At 35.5% G+C, this 14,861-nt stretch overlaps 1 long non-coding RNA gene across 1 annotated transcript; it reads left to right on the top strand.

The window, feature by feature from the left end:
* The first annotated feature begins 12,742 nt into the window (after positions 1-12,742).
* LOC110441096 lies at positions 12,743-14,322 on the top strand. The gene is made up of 4 exons (XR_002461829.1): positions 12,743-12,829; positions 13,303-13,513; positions 13,914-13,990; positions 14,160-14,322. It is a non-coding gene; the product is annotated as an uncharacterized LOC110441096 (long non-coding RNA).
* The last annotated feature ends 539 nt before the right edge of the window (positions 14,323-14,861 follow it).

Below are 14,861 nucleotides of genomic sequence, written 5' to 3'. Positions count from 1 at the left end.
GCGAAAATGTAAAAAATACCCTTATATTCACTACAAACCATTTAATCATGGCAATGCTTTAAAACATGCTAACCTGCAGGGGAAAACAGATATCGCTTATATCGTTCATAGATGTTTTGCTGAGGTGTTCGTGATTAGTTTTAGCATGCGATTGTGTGTGCATTAACCTTGCTACCAGGTGAATGTATGTGTATGGTTGTGGTTAGTTTAAATTCAAATCTATAATGGGATTATGACGTTTCTGCATTCAGCTGGTTTATATAATCCATATAATTTTAATTTGTATAGAAGGTGATATATCTGATGTGTCACAGATAAAGCTTTTCTATACATAATCCATTTATCTTAGGAATAAGAGTATTATTACTATTTTTCTTGCAATATTGAATACAACTTTACATATATTCCAATTGTTACTTTATGGAAATTCATCCTTATTATTTAAATCATTATTTCATTTCCATCTCTCTGCGAGTTAGAACATTTAAATTCCTGTTGATGTTATATACATAATACTATCACTGGTCAGGGTGGTTGAAATATATATATTTTTCTAATTCCACAACACCGGACAATCACCTGTAAAACTGTCGTAATGTACTCAGTTATAATTTCCGGACAACCGTTCGTTTTGTAATATAGAACGACAGTCCCGACTTCCTGAAAAAGATATATAAAACCACGAGATCGAAAAAATTCTGAATTATCTTTTATTAATGAACTCTGTCCAGGTCCTAAGAGATAACACCATAATATCCCCACTTACTCGCACACCGACCCCGGGTTCACATAGCGTTGGCGTGGCATTCTCTACCGGTTTATTTGTTGTTATCTTAGTGGGTAAATGTAAATTATAAGAAAAAATGAGAAAAGCCTGTGCAGTACTTCTATTTGTTTAACTTGATACAAAATAAGATTATCGTTGTGCGACCATACAAAGTAGACATGATCTTAATGGTTTCCCCGGGATCACACCTAATCGTTTTCGTCTTCCATTTACAAAGCAACTCATCATATTAGAAATGGGAACTATTATTATTGTCTTATTTTGACATCATGAAAGATTATCATTAGCATCAGAGTCATTTTAAAAACAAAATGATTTGCAGAATTTTCTCTTTAGAAAATACAAAATATCAATAAAATTCATTTTGTTTGTTAGCTACACCCCGGTCCCCGAAGGTAGTAAAAGGGTCTTATTCCTCAAAAACATAAGGTATCGATTATACGTACCAAGTTTCATTAATGACAAAAAGGAAATACAAGTATCTTTAAACAAACTTTATATATCTATTTTTTGTATAAAAAGCTTCAACATCATTTCCACTTCGATTTTATTCTTTTCATTCACATATATATAGACAGGGATCGGCCAATCAACTAGACACAGTGAGTACATTAGACTGTATACACAAGTGCATACCTCGTTCATTCACACAGGCTTGCTGATATATATTACATCCATACATTAGATAAATACAGAATGTCGTGTATAGACACCTACATATATAACAATACATGTGTCAATGACGAATGACTAAAACAACTAGAACAATTACTGATACAGAAACAGATAAAACCTACATGCATTGATTGATAGCACAATTCACAAATACACTTCAGTATATGTACACTTACCGATATATAGATCTACAACATTGATACCTGCATACAACCTTATCGACAAACATGTACAATAGGACATACAGTCTCAATTGCATATAATAGTACCTACACATGCCAATGTCTACTTACAGAAGAAGTAAACATGATAAAATTTACAATATATATATTATACAAAATATATTCAAATACAAAAGCAATACATTAGCAAACAATACTACTGATTTGGAAAGGGCACATTCATAAACAGCAACATGTTACGACGTTACTTGACCCTGATCTTCAAATTCTAAAATTGTAGTATCGCTTATTTCGCAATGCACGCTTTTCACAATTTTCCCTGAAATGTTTCACAGGGTACAAAACAACATCACTAAATAAGAAGACAAAGTCCAGGAAATAAACCCTGAAGGCGAATAGTAGGATCCCTTATTTTTGACAATCGCCAATCATTTAAACCCTTGGGAAAACCATCAAAATCAATTCGTCAAGGTGTGCGAGTCACTGCCATGTGATCGGTGCGCATACAGGAAGATAACTATAGTGAGCAGGGGGCTAGGAATTAACAGCTACCTCAAGCATGTTTAGGCAATCAACATCAAAGACAGTAGAATCTTTGTCCATGAAGACAACAAATTCAGAAGATGTGCCTGGGAGAATATAGAGTAGTTAAGAGCTACCCCTACCTATCTATGCTGAAAATGTGTCACGTGAAACCTGATATCTGGAGTCACGTGATAGACGTCCTACTGACTGGAAACGCAGCAGAAAACAGTTAAAAACATGTTTAAGCTAAATAATGAATCCCGAAAAGGTACCTGATCACCCTTAAACGACATATCCTTATTTAAACAAGACGAGCAACATGCACACTCACCGTGTACAAACATATATCATAATTACACTCATGTTTATCGTCCACATAAAGTACAAACAGTTGCACAGGCAGTAACAAATATCATCATTGTCGTCTAAAGTGTGCACAAAGTTATCGCATTCTTCTGTGTTTTAACATATATCAAGATTCAGACCCAATCATACAACGTGCCTTACAATTTAACAACATATGTACAGAACACAGCTCTCGATCTATAATTAGCAAAAATAAGACAGGTAAACACTACTTTCAGCTGAGATAAATTTATCACTTTGGCAGTTTTATTCAAACTATTGTCAATATACTCATTGAAGTTTTGATTTATTTATTAGCCATAAAGCAATAAAGATTGATTTTATTAAATGTTATTACAAGTTATTTCAAGTTATTTAAGTCGTTTGTTTAATATTGCGTATAACCTTTGTTTGCGCCGATAATAAAAGGTTACGGCGTCGTCGCATTGAACATTTACTGACGGATAGATTGAAAAGGAATAATGTCCAATCATCGGTCGCCTGATGGGCTGATTTTGATGTTTCCTAACAAAAAGTGTCAGAAGATTTAGATTGCCAATCCAACACCTAAGCTAAATTTTACTGACGCGACTGGTAACCGCTGGCTTGTCATCTAGTTGTTTAAAAGGGGCGCCACCGTCCTCAAAATTTCGCTCGATAACGAACCCTATTCAAAATCCTAAGAACTAGTACGGTTACCAACTAAGACCATCACACTACCGCCACCACAACGGCCCAGTTCAGTAACACAGCAGTTCGCAAAGCCCCGACATGTGACCAGCGAAAAATTCTTGATTCATCCGTGAAAAGTACATTGTTCTAATAGCGTAACACTATACGACGGAGTGTTTTGTGCAATTAATGCTGTAATACAATAACGTTGTGTCAAGATGTAATACAATAACGTTGTGTCAATATGGGTCCCGCGCTTTTCATCGTGCTACATTCAAGCGATTTTGGATAATTTGTACGGATATACGACGACTAAGCATTGTTCTCGTGGTCTTACTCGCAGAGACAATGCGATAACGGAAATGCAGCTGTCGTATCCGCCGGTCGTCCAGAGCGGTCGTTATACTTGGCTTGCCACTTTATAGATGGTCGGACATTGCTTAAATTTGGTTCAGACGATTAAACAATTGTTTATTTGTCTTTGCACGCATTCAAACAGCATGTTCCTCTGAAACACTGACAGCCACGGTATAAGAGAAATGCGTATAGATGGTTATATTTTTACGAAGTTTCAGTCATCGTTGGGTGACAGAAGAATTACGTTGACGTTTTTGACCAATCACTGATTAGTTGAGAAAACGCACCACAGACTTTCACACTTAATTCATTTCAATAAATAAGTAGGGTATCACTTGGTAGATATTTCATTCCAAAATGTTTATGCAACAAAAACTATGTTTTAATTCTGCATATAGATATATTTAGTCTTCAGGGGGTGATGTTCCCCGTTCCTGTTTCGCTGTGTATATGTTAAAAATACAATCCGAGATGAAAATGTCCAAATAATACATACCATTAGTCGTCATGATGTTGTTTGAATTCCAGTTTTACTATTAAATCAAATAAGCATAAGACATTATTTAACAATTGTGTACCTTTTTTGAGGAATTCACTCATTGGAATGCCGCATTTCTCTTGATACTCGACCTTTCTTTAGAATGATGATGTTTCTCCCTGCAATGTCTTTTCCTTTGCGCTCTTTGCTTTCTTTAGAATGATGATGTTTCACCCTGGAATGTCCCTTTCCTTTGCGCTCATTGCTTTCTTTAGAATGATGATGTTTCTCCCTGGAATGTCTTTTCCTTTGCGCTCATTGCTTTCTTTAGAATGATGATGTTTCTCCCTAGAATGTCTTTTCCTTTTCGCTCTTTGCTCTTTTTAGAATGATGATGTTTCTACCTGGAATGTCTCTTTCCTTTGCGCTCTTTGCTATCTTTAGAATAATGATGTTTCTCCATGGAATTTCCCTTTCCTTTGCGCTCTTTGCTATCTTTAGAATGATGATGTTTCTCGCTGGCATGTTTTTTCCTTTGCGCTCTGTGCTATCTTTAGAATGATGATGTTTCTCCCTGGAATGTCTTTTCCCTTGGGCTCTTTGCTTTCTTTAGAATTATGATGTTTCTCCCTGGAATGTCCCTTTCCTTTGCGTTCATTGCTTTCTTTAGAATGATGATGTTTCTCCCTGGAATGTCTTTTCCTTTGCGCTCTTTGCTTTCTTTAGAATGATGATGTTTCTCCCTGGAATGTCTCTTTCCTTTGCGCTCTTTGCTTTCTTCAGAATGATGATGTTTCTCCCTGGAATGTCTTTTCCTTTGCGCTCTTTGCTTTCTTTAGAATGATGATGTTTCTCCCTGGCATGTCCCTTTCCTTTGCGCTCTTTGCTTTCTTTAGAATGATGATGTTTCTCCCTGGAATGTCCCTTTCCTTTGCGCTCTTTGCTTTCTTCAGAATGATGATGTTTCTCCCTGGAATGTCTTTTCCTTTGCGCTCTTTGCTTTCTTTAGAATGATGATGTTTCTCCCTGGAATGTCCCTTTCCTTTGCGCTCTTTGCTTTCTTTAGAATGATGATGTTTCTCCCTGGAATGTCCCTTTCCTTTGCGCTCTTTGCTTTCTTTAGAATGATGATGTTTCTCCCTGGAATGTCCCTTTCCTTTGCGCTCTTTGCTTTCTTCAGAATGATGATGTTTCTCCCTGGAATGTCTTTTCCTTTCTGCTCTTTGCTTTATTTAGAATGATGATGTTTCTCCCTAGAATGTCTTTTCCTTTGCGCTCTTTGCTATCTTTAGAATGATGATGTTTCTCCCTGGGATGTCTTTTCCTTTCTGCTCTTTGCTTTAGTTAGAATGATGATGTTTCTCCCGGCAATGTCTTTTCCTTTGCGCTTTTTGCTTTCTTTAGAATGATGATGTTTATCCCTGGAATGTTTTTTTCATTTGCGCTCATTGCTTTCTTTAGAATGATGATGTTTCTACCTGGAATGTCCGTTTCCTTTGCGCTCTTTCCTTTCTTTAGAATGATGATGTTTCTACCTGGAATGTCCATTTCCTTTGCGCTCTTTTCTTTCTTTAGAATGATGATGTTTCTCCCTGGAATGTCCGTTTCCTTTGCGCTCTTTCCTTTCTTTAGAATGATGATGTTTCTACCTGGAATGTCCGTTTCCTTTGCGCTCTTTGCTTTCTTTAGAATGATAATGTTTCTCCCTGGAATATCTTTTCCTTTGCGCTCTTTGCTATCTTTAGAATGATGATGACAGTTTATCCTTGGAATGTCCCTTTTCATTGTGCTTTTTGCTTTCTTTAGAATGATAATGATGGTTTTTTCCCTTGGAATTATTATTTTCTTTGTGTTCTATGCTTTCTTTAGAATGATGATGACAGTTTTTACTGTGATTTTTACTTTCTTTAGAATGATGGTTTTCTTTGGAATCTCCCATGCGCTTGTGGTCTTTTCTTTCCCTGGAATCTTTGAATGGCCCCTTTTTTGTTACGTCTGAGTGCCTGTGTTCTTTCCTTTCTCTTGAAAGCTTCTCCTTGGAATGCCCCCCCCCCCCCCCCCCCCTTTCTTGTGTTCTTTAGTTGGCTTAGAATGTTTATCTTTTGAATGTTTTTTCCTTAAGTGTCCTTCGGAGATGCCAGTAAGAATGAATAAAGCTTCTTCTTTGAATGCCCCCCCCCCCTTTTGTGTTCTTTACTTGGCTTAGAATATTACTATTTTGAATTGTTTTTTCTTTGGTTTCCTCGATTTTATTAACCCGTGTGTTCGGTGACGCGCTAAGCTGTAGACTGACAAACCATGGATCTCGCGCTAGCGTCAACCGGTTGCCGACTTGTCCAATTACAAATACGATACCAGACAAGTCGCCCAAACGATACTGCAGTGTGCTCAGGCAAGGTTGTCCCTTTTCACCACAGTACGGATGGAATTGTCCACTATGACTTTTTGGATGAATGGTGTCTACTAGCTAATTATCTAGCAACATGTCCTGTACTTGTTTTTTTTTTACTTTTTTGGGTTTTCTTTCAAATGTCAATGTCTTTTTTTATCTTTCAATGATAAATTCATAGTTAATCATGTTTAAATGACTCATATGCATGAACAAAAAGAAATTTTATTTATATTTGTTTAGGGGGTAATGTGGTTTTCTTAATTGTATTTGTCGAAGGTTCTTCTTCCTCTTCTTCTCCACTCTGTTCTTCCTTTCGTTTTCGACTCCTTATATTGTTATATAATGTGTTGTGTTACCCGAACATCCACTTTCAATAATTCCAGTCAATAAAGTTAAGCTTGCTCACCAAGAAAGCAATATATACGGAGTGAAACTGTAAATGCATGCATAATTAATTATGTATTATTAAAAAGGAATGTTATAAGAAGCTTCCTATCATCTGAATGGAGATCATGTATAGAAGAAAGCCCTGTCGAATCATGCTATTGTTTCGTTAGACTAGGATAACAAAGCGTAGCAGGACCGTATTATATATTGAAACACAACTCAGCATCTTAAGTGACATTTAATGTCAAATACGAATAAAGAAATGAAACGGTTAATGTAAATTTTGATGTGTCTCCTATTACATAGCCTCCATGTTAGATAGGGTTTTCCCATCATGGAAGGCTTTGTAAGATTAATAGAATATCTCACTCCCTTTGGAGTGAGTAAGGGTAATCTCAACCCGAGAAAATTTGAATTATTAACTTTTAGATATGTAATGTCTATGTCGTTATAAAAAAAATAGAGATGAGCGTAAAAAGTGTCATTCATAATGTAAGTAAGGTATTGTAACAATAATTGCTTACTGAGGAGAGTACTGCGAGAAGTTAACACAGACTGAAAGATCAACTAATTATATAAGTTATAAACCACTTTTGTTTTCTTACTATCTAAAGCATCAAACAAACAAATATTTGTTATATAATGTTCTATTCTATACCGCTCAAACATAATCATTGGAATCGCCATGGAAGCAGCCGTCGATTTTATTAAGCGGTTAACTGTATGCAATATGTCGCTATTATTCTTAAGGCGTTTGAATTGAGAACGTTATGCCAATTCAATGAAAGAAAAAAGTTACAGACCGAACCTAAAGATACAGTGTAATTATATAAGGATTGAAAATAATACAAATCTCCTATAATATAAATATAACATTACTGACCCAGTTTACAATGTCAAACGGCCATATCATATATATGGTAATATATATATGGATTGAACGGCGTTTTTGTAATTTTCTTGCCGGTATGAAATCAATTCGGTTACATCCATATTGCATGAAGCCCGCTAGGGATGTAACATTTTGCGTTTCTTTATTTTGCCATTTCTGCCTATCTGCTTTAAAAAGAAAATCTATGCAACAAAGCAGTTACAATATTACAACTTATCATTGTTCACACGTAAGCCTTAAAGATCTTATCTAAATGTATTTGGTTACGTAGAACTGTTATGAACGCAACATTTATCATCTATATTCCAAAGGCCGTTCGAGTTCTTTATTATCCTTACAGGTCTAAGTCTAAGAGTGTTTTGCGGAAGAATTCATGTTACATGTCGCTTTTAGACTTCTGCTTCTTTAAATTAAGAAATGATAATTCTAAAATAGCAACTAAAATGAGGAAATTACAACTGTAATAAAAATGAAAAAATTAACTGATTTCGTATGTTCGTAGAGCTAGCACACTTGATATACGTGTATGAAATGGGTCGGTTTGGTAGTGTGCACAGCCGGAGGCGACACCTGTCCTTCATATCAGTATTACCTAACAGAGGGAGTAACAGTACGTCATCACTTTTTTTGATGAAAGAGGCTTTGTCTGGTTGTCAAATTGTTAGTCAATAAAAACAGAGTTTGTAATAATTACAATTACAGTCCAGTAAACACTCCGTCTTGTCGCTGTTAACATATAGTTAATTGTTTGATATTTTACCTGCAAAACGTGTGTCGAACAGATGTAAAATTGCAAACTAATACATATGTTACATGATTCAAATACGGAATATAAGAAAACCCATTTCAAAATGACATTCCTTATATTTGCATACACATGTTATGTGCCTTATTGGTAGGTTAGAGTAAACATATTGCATGCTATATAAAATGTTGTGTTTATTTTTGGTTTCCTGAAATAGTTTCTACTCTTGTTTTCTCTCTGTTTTTACAAGACCATTCTTAATTCTTGGAGTGCATTTTTTCAACAATTGTTTCATTACTTTGTATTCCTAGTGTCCTAGAATTATTCTCTGGGAGAATAACGTTTATTTTCACAGTTAACTTTAATTTTCATGAAAACCAGCAGATTATGCAGGTCAGCAATTCTAACTATTTGATCGAAGAAACTCATGTCAAATGAAACACAGTGTCAGCGTCTGCAAGTACAAAGTTAGACTAAGCGATTGGCAGAAAGTATAAGAGAACCAGGTTCATAAGTTACTGATAATTTACAGGTTGTGTTGATATCTTCCCAGCATAATTGTTTTCAAAGGTTATGTATGATGCAAGTGTAGTATTCCTACCTATATGTTGTTGTTATATATAACGGTATTGATACCTCGTGCCTGTCATGACTTTTGCATGGATCTTTTTCTTTCGCCGCGATGTTTACATTTGGCCTTGTTGATGACGCGCGTGCGGTAAAATTACATCACTGATCAGGGTCAATAGAGAGTTTTAGACTGTCAGGTGACGATTTAGGATTTCTTTAATATAATTATAATTTTTACTCTTAGGGAGTGAATTTCAGCAAAATTTGAATCTGTATATTTCATAAGAAAGTATTTTAAACATGTGTATGCCATTTTAGCAAATATGACATTTTTTCCCCGATCAGCCCCTTTAAAGATGCAAAACTTTTATGATGACCAAATCACTGAAACAAAGTCCCACTGATGTGCCCTTTCCGGGGGCTACAGTCATTTATACAACATATATGCATCTTTTAATTGTGGTCAAGTTATATAATTAGGTAGAATGCTAACGTGCAACACCATTTTATAATATTGTGTCAGTGATCACTCCGAACTTTTAGTACAAGTTCATATATATGGTATTAGAGTAGAGGTAAAACAAGTTCCAAAACGTGGACATACATAATGAAAGATCTGCACAAAATGCATATGGTAGACATTTGGATCCCTAAAGAAAGCTTTAAATGTTAAAATGTTATGGAACCTTATCCCGTCATTTGTACAAACAACGTCTACCCCTTCAACACTGGAAGCAACCCTTTGTGAAAAAGATAAAAAAAAATGAACATAGACAATAAATGAATAGAGAATATATAATATTTAATTTTGAGGTAACTTCATCAAGAACGAAAATGCCACATAAATGTGTATAAATACACATTAAAAACAACTAGTGAAAATTCTACCGTGACATTTGTCACACCTCCTGATACAGGTGAGCATTTCATGTCTGACAATTAACCATGGCACGTAACCGTCTCTTTATGACCAATCATTTACATAGACGGTAGTTCTGATAGCTTTTTATTTGGGGTAGGGGATGAAATATATTTTGTTAATAGTATTTATTAGCCTGTAAGTCTGTAAGTTAAGAAATACAGCACATTGCTGTATAAGCTGTATCGTATTACTGCCTCACGAAAGATTAAAGTTTAGTTTGCTATTTTTCCTCAGAGTTGCATTGTTTGGTTTGGTTTATTTTGTTTGCAATATACGTATTTTGCACCTATGGTCATTTAAGGACGTGTCAGGTTTTGGAGGTGGAGGAAAGCCGGAATTCCCCGAAAAAAAACTCTGACCTGTAGCCAGTACCTTGTGACTGCCCAAATTAGGTCTCGAACCAGCGATCCAGCGGTGAAGGGCTAGTGATCGAGACAGTCATACGCCTTAATCACTCGGCCAATGCGCCCCTTTTCAGAGATAAAACTAATTAATTTGTATATCCTTTATGTATACATTATAAAAAAACTCTTTGAACTATATCCCCGTTCCCTTAGAACCGTTTCATGGATTTAGTTCACAAGTTCAGGAAGTTCTTCCGAAAAAAAAACAATCGCAGAATCGGCTGATTTTTTTCCAGAAAACGCTGAGCCAATCATATGAGAGATGGGCCTTGTTTGTTTATCGATGAAAACATCTGTGCAAACCTTTTCGGAACAATACACGCTAAATAATCCTCATTACATGTACAATAAAATAAAAATCGGATTGTAAGGCTACAATACCATAGGAATAGTTTAAAGTCTCATGCAACAAGGTGAACAATACGATGAAACATGCTCGTCATTTTTTTTTTTGTATTTTATACTCATGGATAAGCTGATCTATATTTTCCTACTGATCGTAAAAACGCTGAAAATTACACGAAATCAGGCGATAATGTACCATCTATTTAAAACAAAAAACAAAAACAAAAATCGTTTTACAAACGATTTTGTGAAATAGCAACGCGGATATTCCTGCTTTAAAATAGAATAAAATAGCTTTTAAGAGTATGATAATAGGAAATATACGCAAAACCTTAAATTTTAAAACAAGAAAAAAATCCTTGTCATGAATGAATAAGTCATTATAAGGTCTAATATATACTACTCCGTCAGATTCAAAACTACTTGAAATACTTGTCAGGTTTTTTTTTGGTATTTCTCCGAGTAAGTAGAAAATAACCTCTGTTAATCCATGAAAAGGCATTTTCAATCTAATTATATACCGATATTATTGTTATCATCTGCAGTTTCAGAACGGATTATCTATAAACTATCACAACTATTTTTTCCACGGGTACCAGTCCGGTTTTAAGCCAAGTCATCGGCCGTACATCAACCAACAAAATGTATCACAATATTGGGTTAGCCCTTGTGGAGAAAAAAATGTGTTTCTTTGGTACTTCGTCACAAATATTTGATGCATCAGCTCAATCATGGATTCAGAAAACAAAAGTATTCATTTCAAATCAATTTTCGACACTGGCGTTATGAAAGCAAAAACAAGCTCTTCAGAGTTCTTTCATTGACCCCTTCTATGTTTGATATGAATCAGTGAAAAAGCTGATGCTTTAAACTTAAAATCTTCAAGTATTGTCAACTTTTACCCTTAAAGCAAATGTGATTTTAATTTTAAATGCTAACGATTGAAATTTGATAGTGATGTCTTCAATTTTAGTGATTGTCACAGACATTTTGGTGTTACACTAAATAAGATTTGTTCCTTCTTTGAAAATATTTAAATACTTTATTTCTCCAGATTGAAACCACAAATTTCAAAATAGTATGGTTACGGAGAAAATACAAAGTTGCGTTACCAAGGCAGCTCCCTTTATTATATATGGCTTATTTGGTGTTACAGGTGTAAAAACTCGGAATGCTCGTGCCGTAACCCTTGTGAGGACGCCTGCCACTTTCATTTTGATTAACAACATCATGATCCCCAGAGGCGTTTGCTATTTCTTAACTTCGATGATATAGTTGCACATTATACCATAGATTCACTGACATATTGTATCAAGAATCTGCCCATAGACCATCGTAATGATATTTAGAAATGTGCATATCTAGCATCAGCAGCTTATTTACAAAATTGAATTGTATTATATTTCCTCTTCTATCGCTTCCGGAGAATAAAAAAAATACCATACTAACATATATATTTGACCTTTATTTGGGTGAAGTGTTGTTTAAACACTGTACTTGTTCTGGGACTAAATGCATTAATAACGCTCATCATGCAACATGTTTGAAAGAAGCTGTCATGCATACCATCATGAATGTTTAAAGGGTTCATTTCAATGTTAACTAACAGCATATACTTAGTGTATACGTATAACATTAAATACTTTGTATATATGTATAAATGTTATATATATATACTTGTAACAGTTGTCGGTGATATACATATCTTAAGTTACATGCAGTACGTCACTAAAATGTCCGTTGACTGAACACACAGTACTGGTAGCGCTTTAGACAGTATTTCCCGGAATGACCATGTATTTTGGAGTGTAAATTACAAAATACTCCTGTATATGTATACATAAAATGTCGCCGGCTTTAATACAGTTACCAACATTCTTGTCCGACAATTTATCCCCAATAACGAGTAAGCGAGGGGACATAAATAATGGCCGTTTGCGCAGCGGACTTTTACATGATGCTAATAAAAGAGACGGATGAATGGCCGCAATAACGCTGACACGGGGTGCAACTGTGCACCGTTGTCTGACCAGGTGACAGTGCCTGTCATGCAGCACGTCCCCAGACAATTTGACCACTGTGCAGTTCCCTATATAAGGGAAGTGAGAAAGTTAGTGGACATCAGTGTTTCTCCTGCCTGCACCGGTCAAGGTTAGTACTCGTATGATGATTTTGTTCACTGGGATAATGTGTTATTGTTATGTATATTTACTACTTTGTTTAGCCTTAACTGCTAGCAAAATCTAGATGAATCCTTGGGGCAATTAATGAAATAATTTCCTCTTATTTTATTCATAAAAATGTCTTTTATTATTTTCTCCTTATGGTGTTCAATCTGAACATCGGGACGTGCATGTTTCATTTTCTCTGTTTTCGTGTAAATGCATCATAAACGATAAGTAAATGCTGAAATTTGTATATACCGTATATATTTATCACATAATGTATTGTGTTATCCCGTGAATGTACCCATGTGAATTTTGTTTGCGTATTACCCCTATCAGCCCTGTGACTGGCAGTTTTATCCTAACTCGGAGACTCGCGAAGTTACGCAAAACATCGCTTCCAGACTTTTTTTGCTAATTATCTCATTTATTATCATAACTTCCATTCTTCATTCGCAGTCACGAATCATGAACAAGTTTGTCTCCCTTCTTGCCGCCCTAGCTCTACTTGGCTGTGTATCCGCACAGACATTCGGCGCCTTCACCCCCGGAGGTCTGGCTTCCCTGGCGCTCCTCCCCCCACTCATCAACCAGCTGGCTATGCCCGTCAGACCTCCTCCACCACCACCAGCATTCTACGGAGGATTCGGATACCTCCCACCCACCATTAGTAAGTTCCGTCATTCTCCACACACAAACTTAAGGGTATATGGTATCTAACTCGTGTATGCTTCTCCTGTTCAAAAGAGTTAATGCAAAGAAGCCGAAAAACATCGCAGTTTGAATTAACTTAACTACGTACCAACTCATTCATGTAATTCTGAAGAATAAGAAAAATTTAAAAGGGAGATCATTTCTTTAACAATATCACACGTTTTATTTATAAGGTATCATTTACCCCAGTGACGCCTCATAATCCGAAACTTTTAATATGATAACATCTAACTTGGTAAAACAATATTTTTGAGCTGTGAATTTCGAAATGTTCTCAGTTCCAAACGCAAATCGTGTCGGCTAGTGTCAGTATATATCTATTTATTACATATTCCCATCCCATTGTTTCTTTTCAGTTGAGCGCAGGGTCAGGTACCACCCCGGCAAATATTAATGATCTAACGACATCCTGTCAAAGGCCTTCAAATCATTGGTAAGAATCAGTAACAAAGTGAAACAAAAAAATAATATATAAAGAAGTCGTTGTCAGAGTTTTGCCACGGCCTAGAATTAAAATCTATCTCACAATTACTGGTGAAATCACAACATAAATATAACATGTTTGTTCTATTTAAAATAACAGTTCGTTATTTTTTTTACAGATCACGGTATGTGACAAAGGTTGATATGGATAATATATGGACGAGACAGACATGCGCGAATATGATGGACATTCTTGGGGCTATCAAATACACGCAGATCAAGAAACAGATCGGATGTACTTGTCTGTAACTGTTATTTTTCACTAATAAATAATGTCAAAAATGATATATTCTCTTATATGTTCTAATTCGACTTAAGAATATTTATGCTACTTTACTTAGATAAGCTCAAAAGCGTCGCATACTCGGAAAGCTGTGAAACTAGCTTAGTTTTATGATGTGGTACTTTTAACATGGTTAATTCTTTATTTTTGTTATGTATAACGAATGTATGATAATATTAAATCTAAACTGTTAAACAATCAAAAGAACACTGGTTAAAGTAGCACTTAACATCAAAACTGACACTTAATGCTGAGAACCATCACATGCTATTTCCAACGTCGAGACATCCCCTCATAAACAGGAAATCGATCAACGTCATTCTTACGTCGAGACATCCCCCTCATAAACAGGATCAACACGCAAAGATTTCAGCTTTGTTAGCACTGATTGTGCATTTTGTATCAAGATAGTCTGATTATTTACAACATTATTTCTTAATTTCACGAGGATTATATACATTTCACGAGCCTAATATTGTTATCATAAATAGACCAATAATGCAATACAATACATTAGTCAAACACAATGTATTGGGGA

This window comes from Mizuhopecten yessoensis, unplaced genomic scaffold (assembly GCF_002113885.1).
Source record: "Mizuhopecten yessoensis strain PY_sf001 unplaced genomic scaffold, ASM211388v2 scaffold715463, whole genome shotgun sequence".
NCBI lineage: Eukaryota > Metazoa > Mollusca > Bivalvia > Pectinida > Pectinidae > Mizuhopecten > Mizuhopecten yessoensis.
The sequence above is the reverse complement of the archived record's forward strand: the minus strand, read 5'-3'. Positions and strand labels throughout refer to the sequence as shown.